The 15163-nt window shown below is 34.7% G+C and overlaps 2 pseudogenes; both read right to left on the bottom strand.

Moving 5' to 3' along the window:
- Window positions 1-6540: 6540 nt before the first annotated feature.
- Window positions 6541-7118, bottom strand: LOC149538334 (glycine dehydrogenase (decarboxylating), mitochondrial pseudogene; annotated as a pseudogene).
- A 13-nt stretch (window positions 7119-7131) lies between these two features.
- Window positions 7132-14710, bottom strand: LOC149538333 (glycine dehydrogenase (decarboxylating), mitochondrial-like; annotated as a pseudogene).
- Between the last annotated feature and the right edge of the window lie 453 nt (window positions 14711-15163).

The raw sequence follows: 15163 nt of genomic DNA, 5'->3' as shown, positions 1-15163 counted from the left end.
TAACTCCACATTCTTGTCTGACACTATCCCTGTATCATAGATGTGAATGCAAGACAAACTCACAACAATATCAATGACCACATATGATCTGCCCACCATAGAAAGTTGAGTATTTGGTGTGCAAGATGAAACTAAACTCAACTCCATGTCATGCTCATCCCCATGTCTCTCCAAGTCCTGTAATGCCAATGGAGTATTCACCAAAGAAGCTCAAGTTTCCTCAAGCTCGTGAGAAAGCCTGTCAACTTCTTCCTCCTTCCTCCTCAAGGCATCTAAATAATCTCCAGCAAGGCTAAGAAAATGGTCATGATCTAATAGAAGATGTAAATAACTCAACTTCATCATTCCCATACCATCATCACAATACTATCTTTGTTCACCTTCAGCTGGCTGGACAAATCATGCGAAGTACTACCAACCTCAACTTCATGTGATGAAGCATCTAAATGTGCCTGGTACTCCCTCTCAGCAAAGTCATGAATACTTAATGTTTGATCATCTCTACCAAGTATCTCACCATCCTCAAAATCATCATTTAAACCCTCTACTATATACTCAATACTTGTCATAACCAAACCATCTTGAGTACCTATGACATCACCCTCTGGTGACCTATGTACACCTATCTCAACTTGAGTATGAAGTTGACAGTTACTATCAATTTGCATAATATCCTTCACCACTTCTTCCTATGGTAGAGTAGAATTTGAGACCTTAGCTTGGCTGTAAGCTAAATTCTAAAAATCATCATGCAAGTTCCTCGTAATTGTGTCATCTACCCTATTAGAAGATCTACCAAAAAGAAATCTAGTCAACTTGTTGGTGTCTTGTTGCAACTCACCGTGTTTATCTGCCTGCTTCTGTATGGTAGCTCTATAGTTCAGGTACCTGTCAAATGTCCATCTGTCTTGTACATATGCTAGTAATGAATTCCACTAATTCCTTTCTTGTCAAAGTTCATCTACAATATCTATTACCATAGCATTAGGTGTGAGTGCTAGATTTTCTTCCCTAAATGTAGGACGTGTGGGTATGTCAACTATCCCAAACTATGTCCTTTACCCATATTGTGATCCTGCTATGCTCCTATCATCCTAGTCATTATTATGATTATTTCTCCTATTTTCCCCAATCAACTATTGCATCATAGCTATCATTTCTTGTGTACTTGCCTCTATTGACTATAGAAGCCTATCCTAATGTTGTAAAGCCTCATCATCTCTCATAATTTTGGGTGGGCTTTGAGAATTTCTTTTGACCATGTTCTTAGTTGTGCTATTTATCTACGTAAATAGAGCCCTTTTGTTTTTGTTCTTATTAACTAAATTGAATGGTGGCTATATAAACCCTATCAGGCTAGCAAGAAATCACTCTAATACCATTGTAATGACCCCTACCAATAGGCCACTAAAAACCTCCAATGCTAAACTAAGAAATTTTGCCAAACACGTCACATACAAGGGTAATATGACTGATATAGTATTTCAATTTTCTTTAATGGCTCTTTCTTCAATGAGAATTTTTTGCAAGAAGACTCAAAATTGACTAAAGGATGACCTAACATGAATGTGCAACTTATTTTTATAATATTCAATGCAAATATGTAACTAAGACTACTTGCAATATGCTGCTACATAAAATAGTAATTATGACAAACACTTTAGATGCAACCTGTGATGGCATTCATGCACTTATAGCCAAGTGGCATTAATACAAACACTTGGTATGCAAAATTATAATATTATTTACGCCAAAAAGAGAACCTACATCCAATTGACATTTTGTCAAACAATTGGCATGCAAACTAATAAGTTGATCATGAATGATAAATAAATACTCAATTACAACTATATCAGACCAGAAACTTATGTCTCCTTTATTGTACATATCAACTACAATGCTAGTATGAAATGGCCAAGACTCTTGGCTTACATCTGCAAGAATAATTCTTAAATCTAATACAAACTTTCACCTACAACCTTACCTTCTAGTATGCATCTAAATGATAAGAAAAATGCATGAAATATCCAAAGGAACCTAATTGTAGATGGTTATAATAATTTTTACTAATGTTTCCTTTTCTCTTTTCTTTTTCGGACCTAATTTTTCAGTTTTCTTTTTCGGATCTTCTTTTTTTGGATCTACTTTTTTGGACTACATTTTCGGATCTGCTCTTTTGGACTACTTTTTTGGATCTATTCTTTTTTTCTCTTGCAACCAAAAACTCAAACCTTCAGGTAAGTCTGAGTATACAAATTAAGCTCAACTTGAAATGGTTGAGTGCCACCTCCAAAGGGCAACCCTTCAAAGGATCTTTCACTTCTGTAGTTATGCAATCACTTGGGAGGTATCATTCCCAATGATTAAGCTAAATACTTGCAGGCCTTCAGGCTCCACAAATGCTCAAGGAGACACAATAGAGAAAATAAACTTTGATGATAGACAATGAGCCCTCCATGCATATTTGATAACTTTATAAATAATTAACTTAATACCACTTATTTATTTAATTAAAATAATTAATTAGTCATCCTTATAAAATATTCATTATTTTGGACAACTTAATTAATTTAATTAATTAATTCAAATTACCTCCAAAATGGGGACATGACAAGAAGGATTCCTTAATGCCCAAACTTATTTGATGGTAGCTCTTATGACACCCAAAACTGCACAACATTTTTGGCCTATGTAACATTGCACAAAGATTTTCTATCTCATTGATTTAACTTATGATAGCTGAACTCATTCAACGCTAGCTCCTACGATGTACACAGTTTAAAACTGCAACTTATTTTTATAGAAATAGTCCTATAAAGTCTCTAATTTGGAGGATTAATTTTTTTTTAAGTGATGCATTTTTCATTACAACTACTCACAAATCAAGTGATATTGGTCACACAACTTAAAAATTGCATATTTTGTCGCCTCATCTATGAAAATGCTATGTAGATCATGGATGGTTAACTCATCACTAGTACATTTTTCAACCATTATTGGTCAAAAATTTGACCCAATTTTTGACCAAACTTCGACCAACTTTGACCAACCCATTGGTCAGAATTTTTCCGGTCAAAATTTTGACCAACCTTCTGGTTGGTCAAAAAACCTCCATAGGCATGGTGCAAGATCTGCCAAGAATTGGTCAAAATTTCGACCAATGAAGGTCAAAAATTTTGACCAATAAAGGTAGAAATTTCGACCAATGAAGGTCAAAAATTTTGACCAATGAAGGTCAAAAATTTCAACCAATGAAGGTAGAAATTTCGACCAATGAAGGTCAAAAGGTCAAAAATTTTGACCAATGAAGGTAGAAATTTTGACCAATGAAGGTCAAAAATTTTGACTAATGAAGGTAGAAATTTCGACCAATGAAGGTAGACATTTCTACCAATAGGTAGGTGTAAATTTTTTTCAAGCATTCTATAAAATAGTCACATGCCTTGCATATGATATGACATTTTGCATGCATCCTGCACTCTCTCATCCGGCTGATGATGGATTACGGAGAGTGATCTGAAACCATGATGCTAAAAAACACACACAATCAAATCCAAAATGAACTTGCATTACAAATGGATTGTGGAAATCTGATATTGTTAATTTTGCATGCATGTCTACTAGGACAAATATATGTTTAAGTTGTGATTGTCCTGGTAGACATGCATGCAATTTTACCACTATCAAATTTCCACAATCCATTTGTAGTGCAAGTTCATTTTGGATTTGATTGTGTGTTTTTTAGCATCATGGTTTTAGATCACTCTACATAATCCATCATTAGCTGAATGAGAGAGAGTGCAGGATGCATGCAAAATGTCATATCATACGCAAGGCATGTGACCTATTTTATAGAATGCTTGAAAAACACTGACAATAACTAATATGAAAAATATATAATTAGTTATATGATTGAGACAAATCATGTACTAGTGAGTTGGTCAAAATTTTGACTAGATAAATTCTGACCAATGGGTTGGTCAAATTTGGTCAAAAATTGGGTCAAAAATTTGATCAATGAAGGTTGAAAAATGAACCCAAATGCACTAGTGCAAGTATGCTCGCCAAGTTGACTCTTTGAGTTCGGTCATCAAGTCACCCCACCAAAGTGCCTCATCAAGGTCAGTCTTTAGGCCTGCTCATTGAGCTTGCTTACCAAGTCAGCTCGCCATGTCGCGTCTCTAAGTGGCCTCGCTAAGTCGGCTCGCCCACTTGCCCCACCAAGTTGCCACTTTAAGCCCACTCACCATGTTAGATCACCAGGCCGGCTCCCCAAGTTAGCTCGCCAAGATGACAATTGAATTACACTCACCAAGTCTATTTCTGATTCGTTGTCTATAGCTTAAAACAGGAATACATCTACTAAACAAAATACAAATCACTCAACAAATTTGAATGTGGTAGAAGAGTGATCAACAACACAGTGAATCGAGTCTATAGGTTTGTGGCATTGACAACACTTGTTGGTTTGAGAAGAGATTCAAAAGGAGGCCTGGTTGAGGATGCATTTCAACAGCAAGCAAGAGTGAAGACATGATGCATGCATCACTCTAATGAAAAGACTGACAACGAATAACATGAAAACATATGCTTATTTTATAAACTTCAATGAAATCTATTTTCTCCTGATCATATCAAAAGACTACAAGACATCACTCAAGGCATTCGCATCATGATCTTAGCCAAATTACAGGAAGTCATTGTAATCAAATTACTTTCTTTCAATATAATGGGAGGAATCTCCTTTCACAGTAATTCACCAAAAACAAAAAACTCAAAACATGTAGAAAACAAAAAGTAGAGAATGCCATTTAAAGAACTTTTTCAGTGTGCTAAAGAAAGCTAGTAGGCAATACGGTACAGAACTAGATCAAACATATACCCACCATTTTAATCTCAAACAAGACATCCACTGAATTGTTATCCTATTTTAAAACAAAATCAAGATTCATGAAACTACCAATTTAAAAGGTTCATAGTGCATTCTATCCATTAAGCAAAGTGCAACTTGAGATAAAATTGTTTGAAAAGTAACCTTCCAGAACACTTGTAAAATGAAACGTACACTTTCTGCCAATTTTGGATCAGGGATGTTCTACTTCTAGATGAAGAGGTTCTGCAAGTCTAAAATAAAACTACAGCTCCAAAATCAATGACAATTTTTCTGTTTATAGTGTTACTGCTGCCACAAACATAGAAAAGATACATAGGAATATGCCCACTATTTAGAAACATCAGACAGTAAGACACGAGATCTTGAAGGGAAAAGAAGAGGAGGTTCATAGAATTAAAATTACAATTAATGAAAAAAAATCATTTTGACATATATGTGAAAAAGGAAAACTCGCACAGTCTAAGCCAAGGATAAATTCCATTTTAATTTTAGGCTGGGCATAAAATGCATTCACCAAGCACAAATGATTAAATAATATCTGGAGCAAGTCTTGATCTATTTCTCTAAATTTAATAAAATTTGATTAAAATTGATAAAATTTGAACCCATCATCCAAAGAAGAGTCTTGCTTATCAACATGATGTACTTGGAGATTACCATTATCTCTACTTGTCTGATAAAAATATCTGGCAAGCTTCAGACCCAATAAGAAATAATCATCCCAGGCCTCAGCAATTCTACCAAAAAGATCTTTGTGCGCACACAACAAAGCCAACAAGACTGAAAAGTTCTTTCCAAACACTTTATGGCATAATGTAACAAGGGAAGGAAAGTTTTCCACTATTTCCTTTGGCATTGCAGATACTATGGAGGATGCAAATGCAGTTGCTGCACCAGATTTCCTCTCACAATCTGTATTCTCTACAAGTGACAGCACTTGGGAAAGAGATCGTTGAACAGTAGGATTGCCTTTTCCCAAAGAGTGAGTATCTATTGATTCCAAACTGGATCTCACTTGCTCTTTGGATAATATGCCTTGGGAAAAATGAAGCAAACTTCTCAATAGACTCCATTCACAAAGAAAATCTTCTGAACCATGATCGGATTGATATACTTGATTGATTTTTGGAAGCAAAGTAGTCACAATTGTGAAAGATAATGACCTTGAATTAGCCTGTGAGAGGAAATATCCACTTGTCAACATAAGAATCTGACTTCAAACTCAAAATGAACTATATGAGGAAGAACAGATACACACCTGAGCCTGCAAAAGAAAGTTCATCACACTGGCCACATAGAATGAAATCATTGTCCGGTGGGCAAGCTTCTGACTTTTGGAACTTGACAACTCGAAGGCACTTTTGCAAGACACAGATCACAAGAGGGCTAAAATGTGGAGGTGAAAGATCTGCATAATTTTTAATGAGTAAGTTATTAATCAAAAATAAAAGAGTAAATGAACAGACAAGAAACTTTATTATACAGGCCCAACTAATAATTTTCATTTTTCAGAATGAAATTGTGGTTAGTGTCAGACATCTGTTTTCCATAATTCATTGTGCATCAGCAACTACTCATCAAACGCTAAGAAAACCATGTAATGTTTGGAACTAGGCTGTTATTTTCTTCAAGTCAAAGGGATGAAATCATTTGAAAGAAAAAATTATTTTCCCATTCTCAATTTCCGTAATCTCCCTTTTTATTGATATTGGTAGAATCATGGTTGAGCCCCATGGTGCTGTTGATATCATATCAAGTCGTTGTGGATTCCCTTTAGGAGTAGTAATTCCATTTATTGGTACCAGAGGTTGTGATGGTAAAAATGGTGCCAAATGCTTCTTTAATCCTATAGGCCCCATACCAAAGTGTAGAATGTAGAATGTCTTCTAAAGATTGAGATGGCATACATCCACTCCAATTCAACTCGAGCTAGTTAGTCCAACCTGCACATTCATGTTTGCACCATCCATGTACACTTGACTATCATTGTCATGAATGATTTAACATATCTTATTTAATACCCTCCTCATACACACCATGCATTGAAGGATAGGCAATCATAAGTGCTACAAGGTTTCCTTATTTTCCTCTACATCCTTCATTTTCTTTAGTAACAGTTCAAACAACAACAATTTTCATTCCACACATTGTAGCACTTGCAGGATTCATTCCATGAGTTGAGACAGTAATGATAGAAGTTTTGATGATCATCTCCCCTTGCTTAATGATAAGCATATAACCTTTACAATATCAAGGAATGGAGCATCCTCAACATTAATAGTGCCTAATTTCTTTAATCCACTAATAAATGCTCCCGCCAAACCATGTACATATTCTACATTTTTTTTTCAATCCTGCCAGACCATGATAGATTGCATACATAGAAGATATATTGTAAATAATGCATGTATCATGTAGATATTTCTAGTGGCATTATCTTACCTGATGTGTTGCTCCCTTGTCTACATTTCCATCCTTAGCACAGGATTCCTATGGGAATCCACATTAACTCGAATAATCCTACCAGGCATCATTCATTTTTACTCTTAAGATGTAACCAAGCAATATAAATTAGGGGCCCCCATAGTCTAGGGGGACACCAAATCTTTGAGAAGACCCAAAGATGATATCCACCCCAAATTCCTCAGGAGGCTTCAGTATTGTTAGTGTAGAAAAATCAGAGGCCATGACAACCTTCACACCATTAGCATGAACATTCTTAACAAAATAAGAGTAATTAATAACTTCCCTCTCTATCCTAGGGTGCTGAACAAGCACCCCACAAACATCCTTGGAACTATAATCAAAGTACTTTAGATCAGATTTCATGACATTCAACCCCAACCAACCTACCCTTATCTGGCACACATCAAATGTCTAAGGATGAGAATTACTAAAAATGATAGAAGTCTTCTTATTATCTTTGGTTATATCATTACATATCACAATAGCCTCAAAACTAGTAGTGGCCTCGTCCAAAAGAAAATCAATTGACACGGAAGCCTAGTAAGATCTAATATCATGTTCTAGTGATTCAAAAAAGATTCTAGTATATCATGGAAACCATGTTAGGAGGGGACAAGGGATGATGATGGGGCTGAAACCTACAATAAATTATACTCTATTAAAAGTATTAACTTATTACTATGAAAAGAAACATTTCACTTAACAAAAACTAATATATCAAGTACCTCCATCTGAAGAAAAATTATCACTTGTTGCTCGAACATCATGGATACTTAATTGATGAGTAAGTCTTGACAATAAAGATGCCTATTTTTTGAATCTCTCATGTTTCCTTTTTGCATTCTGATCTTCTTGGAGAAGTTCTTCAATCTTTGTTGTACTCTGAGAGCTATTTGAAGTAGAATTGAAAAATAATATATGAGGAACACAGAAAACAAATATAACTAGTACCATGGCCATATTAGCCACATGTAATTAACCTTCACCTGAACAGAGCTATAAAGTTGAGTTAGGATTTCCTCTTTGGCTTTCTCAACTTGGCAGAGCACCGCAGCCTATCAATCATTGAAGGACAAGTTAATACTCATGAGAACCATATAGAAGAACGCCTATTTCTGTAGTGCTTTAATGCAAGGATGTTCTAAGGTTCTTACTTTGGGTACATTTGCAGTAAGACTATTTAGAACAGCTTCCACATAACCACATACTTCCTGAGACATCAACCTCAACTCCTCCTCTGGCCATTGTACCCTAATTACAAAGAACATGAATAAACTGAACATTAGCTTTGCCTTAGTATTTAATTTGTGTCTTGTTAGATAAATTAAGATGCATCATGATCAATCAACCTTACAGAAGGAAAAAACCATTCCTAGCATTTTCATTAAATAATTAATAGAAAACCAACACAAATATTTTTTACCACATTACATAAGTTTTTTTTAAGAATGCAGACTGTAAAGAATAGAGCTACTACAATTTTATTGTAAAGAAACTATGAGAAATAAATTGGCACATTGTTGAAAACTCATGTGAGCTCCATATGAATGGATATTCCTAATAGTACATGAGTCTGTGTCTCATCTCATATTCAAACTCAGTGACCTTCATTACCTAAGTTGAATTCCTTCTAAAAGGTAGCAACTAAGAGATAAAACGATTTTTATGGTTGATAATTGACAATAGTTCCATAGGGCAGACTAAAGGGGAATCTATCTGTCCATCTCACATTCAAACTAAGGTTTTGCATATCATCTCCACAGTTGAGTCATTGTCTTTACCTTCGAAATTCCCCTAACCCATGGACTTACTTGGAGTAATGTGCACGTTTGTTAGGCTAGAAATCCTACTTCCAATGCAAGAGGACTTCTCTGAAGGTAAGTTCAGCATTTTGGACATGGGCATTAGAGCTGAGATACTATGTTCCCATCTTGACTTTTGACTATATGAAATGATTCCTGAGACAATTTGGCTTAGAATCAGAGAGAAAATTGGGACTTGAATTAGAGTTGATAGTCTTGTTTCTGGCATGGGCATCCTTGAACCTGAGGAGGAGCATCTTGGTAGTCCCTTTGCCCCTCAAAAGGCAGGCTACTTCATCCTTTGCAAGTGAACAGTATCACCACAATTCTTTGTAAGTGTCTCTAATAGCTGCAAAAATAACCAGGCAAATATTAAATTAAAGTTATCCATCAAAGTCAATCATAAATGAATTCTTACTATAGTAAATTTTTTGCACTCGGAATTCAACCAAATATCTCAGTAATGATAACTTAAAATAAATCAAAATGTATATAGAAATTTATAATATTTTTCAATACTAACCATCAGAGAAAGAATTTGGATCTTAGGATTCTTATTAGCAATTTGTTTCTTAATTGCTTTGATTACTTCCTTTGCTTGTCTATTCCAACACAATCATATTGACCAATATAGACCCTTCATTACTATCATCATATCCAAATGTCCATTTATAAGAAAGAATTTAGAAGACAGAGTTGTTAACCTACTTTATAAAAACCATACCAACATCTCTTATGTGAACTCTATTCATATAGCAAAGGTGGGATTACATTCTCTGAACATGGACTACCATTAATGCATAATACAAAGCAACTATCAATCAAATAATGTCAAATTGGATTTACAAAAGAGGATAACAATATTTGCAAAGCATAATCAAGAAATCTAAACCTAAGGTTGATTAAAGCAATTTAGCATGATTCTATGCCTTGTAACTCAGAGATGAAGGTATTTCCAAATATTTTGTATGACTTCTCATGTTAGAAAAAAGATTATACAGACACATCTTATAAATATAGCCAAGATAGAATATATGACAAAAGGAGTAAGATTTCTCTCCGCCATTCAAGGTTCTTGGATAGGCAGCATGAATAAAATGAAATGCTTTCATTTCCTTAAAAATTCTTGAAATCCATGTTTGATTGTGACTACAATACATGTTGATCTAATCATGCCTGGCTCCCAGTTACTGCTATGATATAGTTTAAGATTACTGCTGTAACTGATAAGTGGTGATGTAGATGAGCAAATTTGGATAACAATTTCTATATGTTAGGTGTCAAGAAGCTTCACTTTACAATTTAAAAAATGGTTCTACCATACATGCTGTTTTATTTTGTGTCATCTTGGAAAACATTGGATCATTCATGTAAACAAACCTAACAAGCTCTCTTATGTGTTTATACTCAAGTTCTAACATTTCTTTTCCAGCCTACACTAGAAGACTCTTCTGAAAAGTAATTCAACATCATAACATAATTATGAGCTACGGAAGCATCAACTGTACCAAATCCTTACATAGCTGAAAACTATATAACCCATCATTGAAAAGTGATCAATATTACTCAAAAGATGCATTTTTTAAAACCATTTATTGATCAAAAGATTCACATCTTGTTTCCAGCTCGTACTATTTCCATTTCTTAATCTATTAATTCTCTAAGCTTGATTGTTCTAACACCGTGCATAATGCTTTTATTTTTCCTTCCTAAATAGGCTCTGAAAGTTATCAGAGAGAAGGTGCGTATTGTAACTAAGTTTTGATTGACTTGGAGTACTGGAGAATTTGGTGTGAAGGGAGATCCTGCATATGTCAGGGCTACCTATGAAGCAAGCATCAAGAGGCTTGATATAGACTACATTGATCTTTATTACCAGCACAGGGTGGATATTACTGTACCCATAGAAGCTACTATAAGTCTTTGGATTCCAAACCCTTAACCTTGCACCAAAATACTATTTTTTCATGGAATTTTAAGGTTTAAGATTCAAAATTTGTACTACTGTGACAGGTTTTTTTATTTTAATCTTATTTATAAAATTTTGGGTAATGGTTTTTCTCCAAAAACTACATAGTTGAATCTTGAATTTGATTTGATGTGAGAAATATATTTTACATATCAATTCTTGAGATTGATAAGTATGAAATATTTTCTACAGCAAGTCAAATTGTGATTTTACTACAAGGATTCAACTGTGTGGTTTTCTAGTGAAACGCATTGACACAAGTTATTTTAATAGTGGTTCACAAGAACTCATTTTTCATAAGAATGAATGGAACACATAGTAATCATTACATTTAGATGATGCTCATAAGGTGAAGCATTAAGCCTTTCCAGAAGGTCACTAAGTGCAATACTACTCCAACTTATTGTCATGAGAGATGAGTTCTTATGAAGCTAATGTAACATGAGTCAATGAATTTGTCTCAAAAACAACAAAATCAAAATTTCAAACCTCTAATTTCACTAGAAAATATGTGTCTAATAATCAAGGTTGTATGGCTTTGGAGGGCAAGACTGTATCCCTCTGGCTCTTTACCGACGCCTAGAAAAACATAAGAAATCTAATAACAAGCAAATCAGTTTTCCTTTTATACAGATGGGTGAAATGAAGAAGTTGGTAGAAGAGGGAAATATGAAATATGTGGGTCTGTTTGAAGCCTCTGCTTCAACAATTCGTAGGGCCCATGCAGTGCATCCAATCACTGTTGTGCAGCTTGAATGGTCTCTCTGGATAAACGTTGTGATGATATAATACCTCAACAATCAGTGATTCAATGTTTACTTTATAGATTACAGAGAACTGAGAATAAATATTTGTGAATTGGGTTCACAGTATATACCAAAAGTTGAAGTTTTTAATAAGATTTTTTTTTGAACTTGGTTCCATTTGAACTTAGATAAGGAATAAAAGCTTAATTATATTTATTTTATTTCATTTTATTCCATTCATAGGGAGTTGGGGATTGGGATTGTTCCATACAGTCCTTTAGGCATGGGTTTCTTTAGCACAGGAGGAAAACTTCTTCAAAGTGTGACAGATAATGACTTCATAAGGTAAAGGATAGGATTTTTTTTTCCATTTCATAATTGTACCATTTTAAAGATGATCTGATGTTGAGTTCAAACATTGAGACTGAACAACAAAGTAAAATCTAAACAAAAATCTACATGACAAGACTGACAATAAAGGTGAAAATTAATTTGATTTGATTTTGTCATTGTTGATTGTTTCATATCATAATAATTGATCTGTTAAATAGGGGAATCCGAGGTTTTAAGGTGAGAATCTTGAGCGGAACCAAGATCTATTACTAAAGCTAAGTAAGATCAATTTAAGAAAAGGGTGAAGCCCAAGCTAGGTTGCTCTTGCATGGGTTCAAGACCAGGGAAATGATGTTGTGCCCATTCTTGGAACCACCAAGATGAAGAATCTGGATGATAATATCTTCTCTCTCGGTAAAATTGACAGCAGATGACATGAATGAAATCAAAGCCATCTTACCTGTAGATGCTGCAGCTGGAGACTGACACAGAGCTGTTGATTTGCAATTGACCTAAATAAATTCAGAAATGCCCCCATACAACACTCTCCATTCAATTAAAGCACATAAATGTCTGTGTTCCAGAGCAAAACATTTGCAATTGAGCTAGATGAATAAAGGGCTCTGAAGAGTTAGCAGCGGTAAAAAATAAGGAATCTAAATAAATGGATTTTTTAGCCTTGTACTATATCAGTTATAAATGCTTATTATTGAAAATGTAGTATTTTTAAAGTCTATTAATAGAGTATTTTTAGAGCCTATTAATAGAGAGCTTTTGGTAAATGACTCTATAAAGAGTTTTATAAACCTGGTGGAAATATATTTCATTAATAGTAATGATATTGGCATTTTAGCATTTATGCATGACAATATTTATGGACTAGTGATAAACCCAAACCCTTCCACATGGATCTTAAGTAGGAGTTAGTAATAAAGATCCAATAAATGAGTCATAATGTCTCCAAGGTTCTCTCAGAGACTTCGATATTCAACCATTGTTACTCCACATAACTTGTGGGCTTGGACATCAGGATAAAAATATGCCATTTATTATCAGTGCATGCCAAGGATACATTAGAGGTTTTCACCCCATATGTCAAAAAATTCATGTTTCAAAGTAGATAATCTAGAATGTCCATCTGGTGCCAATTACATGTTTTATTATCAAGATAAAGCACAAGAACCTATAGCTACAAATAAATCCAAATTTCCTTGAATTTCCTTGAAACAATACGAAACACACTCAGAGAAGTGGTATAACATTGAATAAGACCCATATTACATTACAAAAACCATATAAAAATCTCAAAGTCTTTCTAATACAAATTTTAAACTCATTTATGATCATATTAATTTAAACAAAAATAAGTATATAATGGTAAGAAGTTGCATGCAAAAATTATTTATAATATTGCATTCAAATTCATTGATATGCATAGAAGTAGTGCCATGCAGACGAGAAGGGTCTATGTTGTATGGGTATGTCTCTCTTGATACAGAGGTGTGACACTTGAGAAAGAAATGGTAGCCCTCATTCACTATGTTGTGTACACAGATGTCACTTTTCTTGATACTTTAGAGTCTTAGACACTAATAAAATTATTGTAGGGAAAGTCAGTCAACTTACTAAATCTATTATGACACCTCCATTCTAAACGGAATTATCATATTAGACTTTGTGATCCAACTTATTGAAGAAATTACCTTAATATTGAATAATTAATACAAGTGATGTCGCAGGTGTAGTGGGATTGCTTCCAAATTCTGACTCTTCCACAATACCACTCTAAATACATAGTCCATGTCTAGTTCCTTTGTGTTCATTCCATTAGGAAGACTCCAGTTGAAGGAGTGAACCAGCAAAGCCAAAATTAAATGAAGCATCTTATCAGCCAAAGGAAGCCCTAGGCATATTCTTCTCCCTACTCCAAATGGTATAAGCTCAAAATCTTGTCCCTTAAAGTCCACAGTAGCTCCCTCTCCCTCCAAAAACCTCTCTCACATAAATTTGGAAGGCTCCTTCCAACACAACAGGATCCCTCGCAATCGCCCACACATTAACCCATACTTGTATGTCTTTGGGGATCACAAACCCCCTATTTCACAAGATCTTGATGCTTTATGAGGGATCAAAAGAGGACCAGGAGGATACAATCGAAGCACTTCTTTCACCATTGCATGAAGGTAAGGTAGATGATCAATATTAGATTCCTCCACTCTTCTACTATGACCTACAACCTCCTCTAACTCCCCTTGGACTTTTTCCATTTTATCTAGATTATGAATGAGTTTTACCATTGCCCATTCTATTGTTGCACTAGTGATGTCGAAACTAGCAATTAATATATCCTACATTATCAAAACACCCCATCCTCATTAACCAACGCCGCCACTCTCATCTTCAGCCCTAACTTGGCCTCCACGCACCCCCTATACATAGATGCCCCTTTCTCAAAAACCTTCACCTTTGCCTCCTCCGGCCTGTGAAACCCTTCCTCCATTTTTGTCCTCAGCAACAATGAGTTTTTCCCACTATTTAAAAAATTTTAACATATGAAGCCCGTGTTGGTCGAAAATTCGACCAACGCGGGCATAGATTTTTTAAAAAAGATATTTTTCCTTGCATATTTCGACCAATCTAAAACATTTTAATAGATGGTAAAAAATTTTGGTCAAAAATTGGGGTCAAATGTACTAGTGCATACAGTAACAATAAAATGTGGTTGGAAATGTTAGAGTAAATAATTAATTTACTAATTATTTATTCTATTTACTTAAGCTTACCTAGGTAAATGCATTTATTTATTAATTGTACTCTAGGAGTTTTTTATAAGTTGTTGACAATACAGGAGTTTGTTCTCTCCTCAGTCATACTTATCCTCTCACATTGTTCGAGGACTCTCCACCTCATGTGGATGTATGCTTAGTTGTCACAATTATCTCCTAGCATCTTC

The sequence above is a fragment of the Cupressus sempervirens genome, chromosome 9 (genome assembly GCF_028749045.1).
Source record: "Cupressus sempervirens isolate cs-2001-9-10 chromosome 9, ASM2874904v1, whole genome shotgun sequence".
Classification (NCBI taxonomy): domain Eukaryota; kingdom Viridiplantae; phylum Streptophyta; class Pinopsida; order Cupressales; family Cupressaceae; genus Cupressus; species Cupressus sempervirens.
Note: the sequence above shows the minus strand (reverse complement) of the source record. Positions and strands in the feature narration are given on the sequence as shown.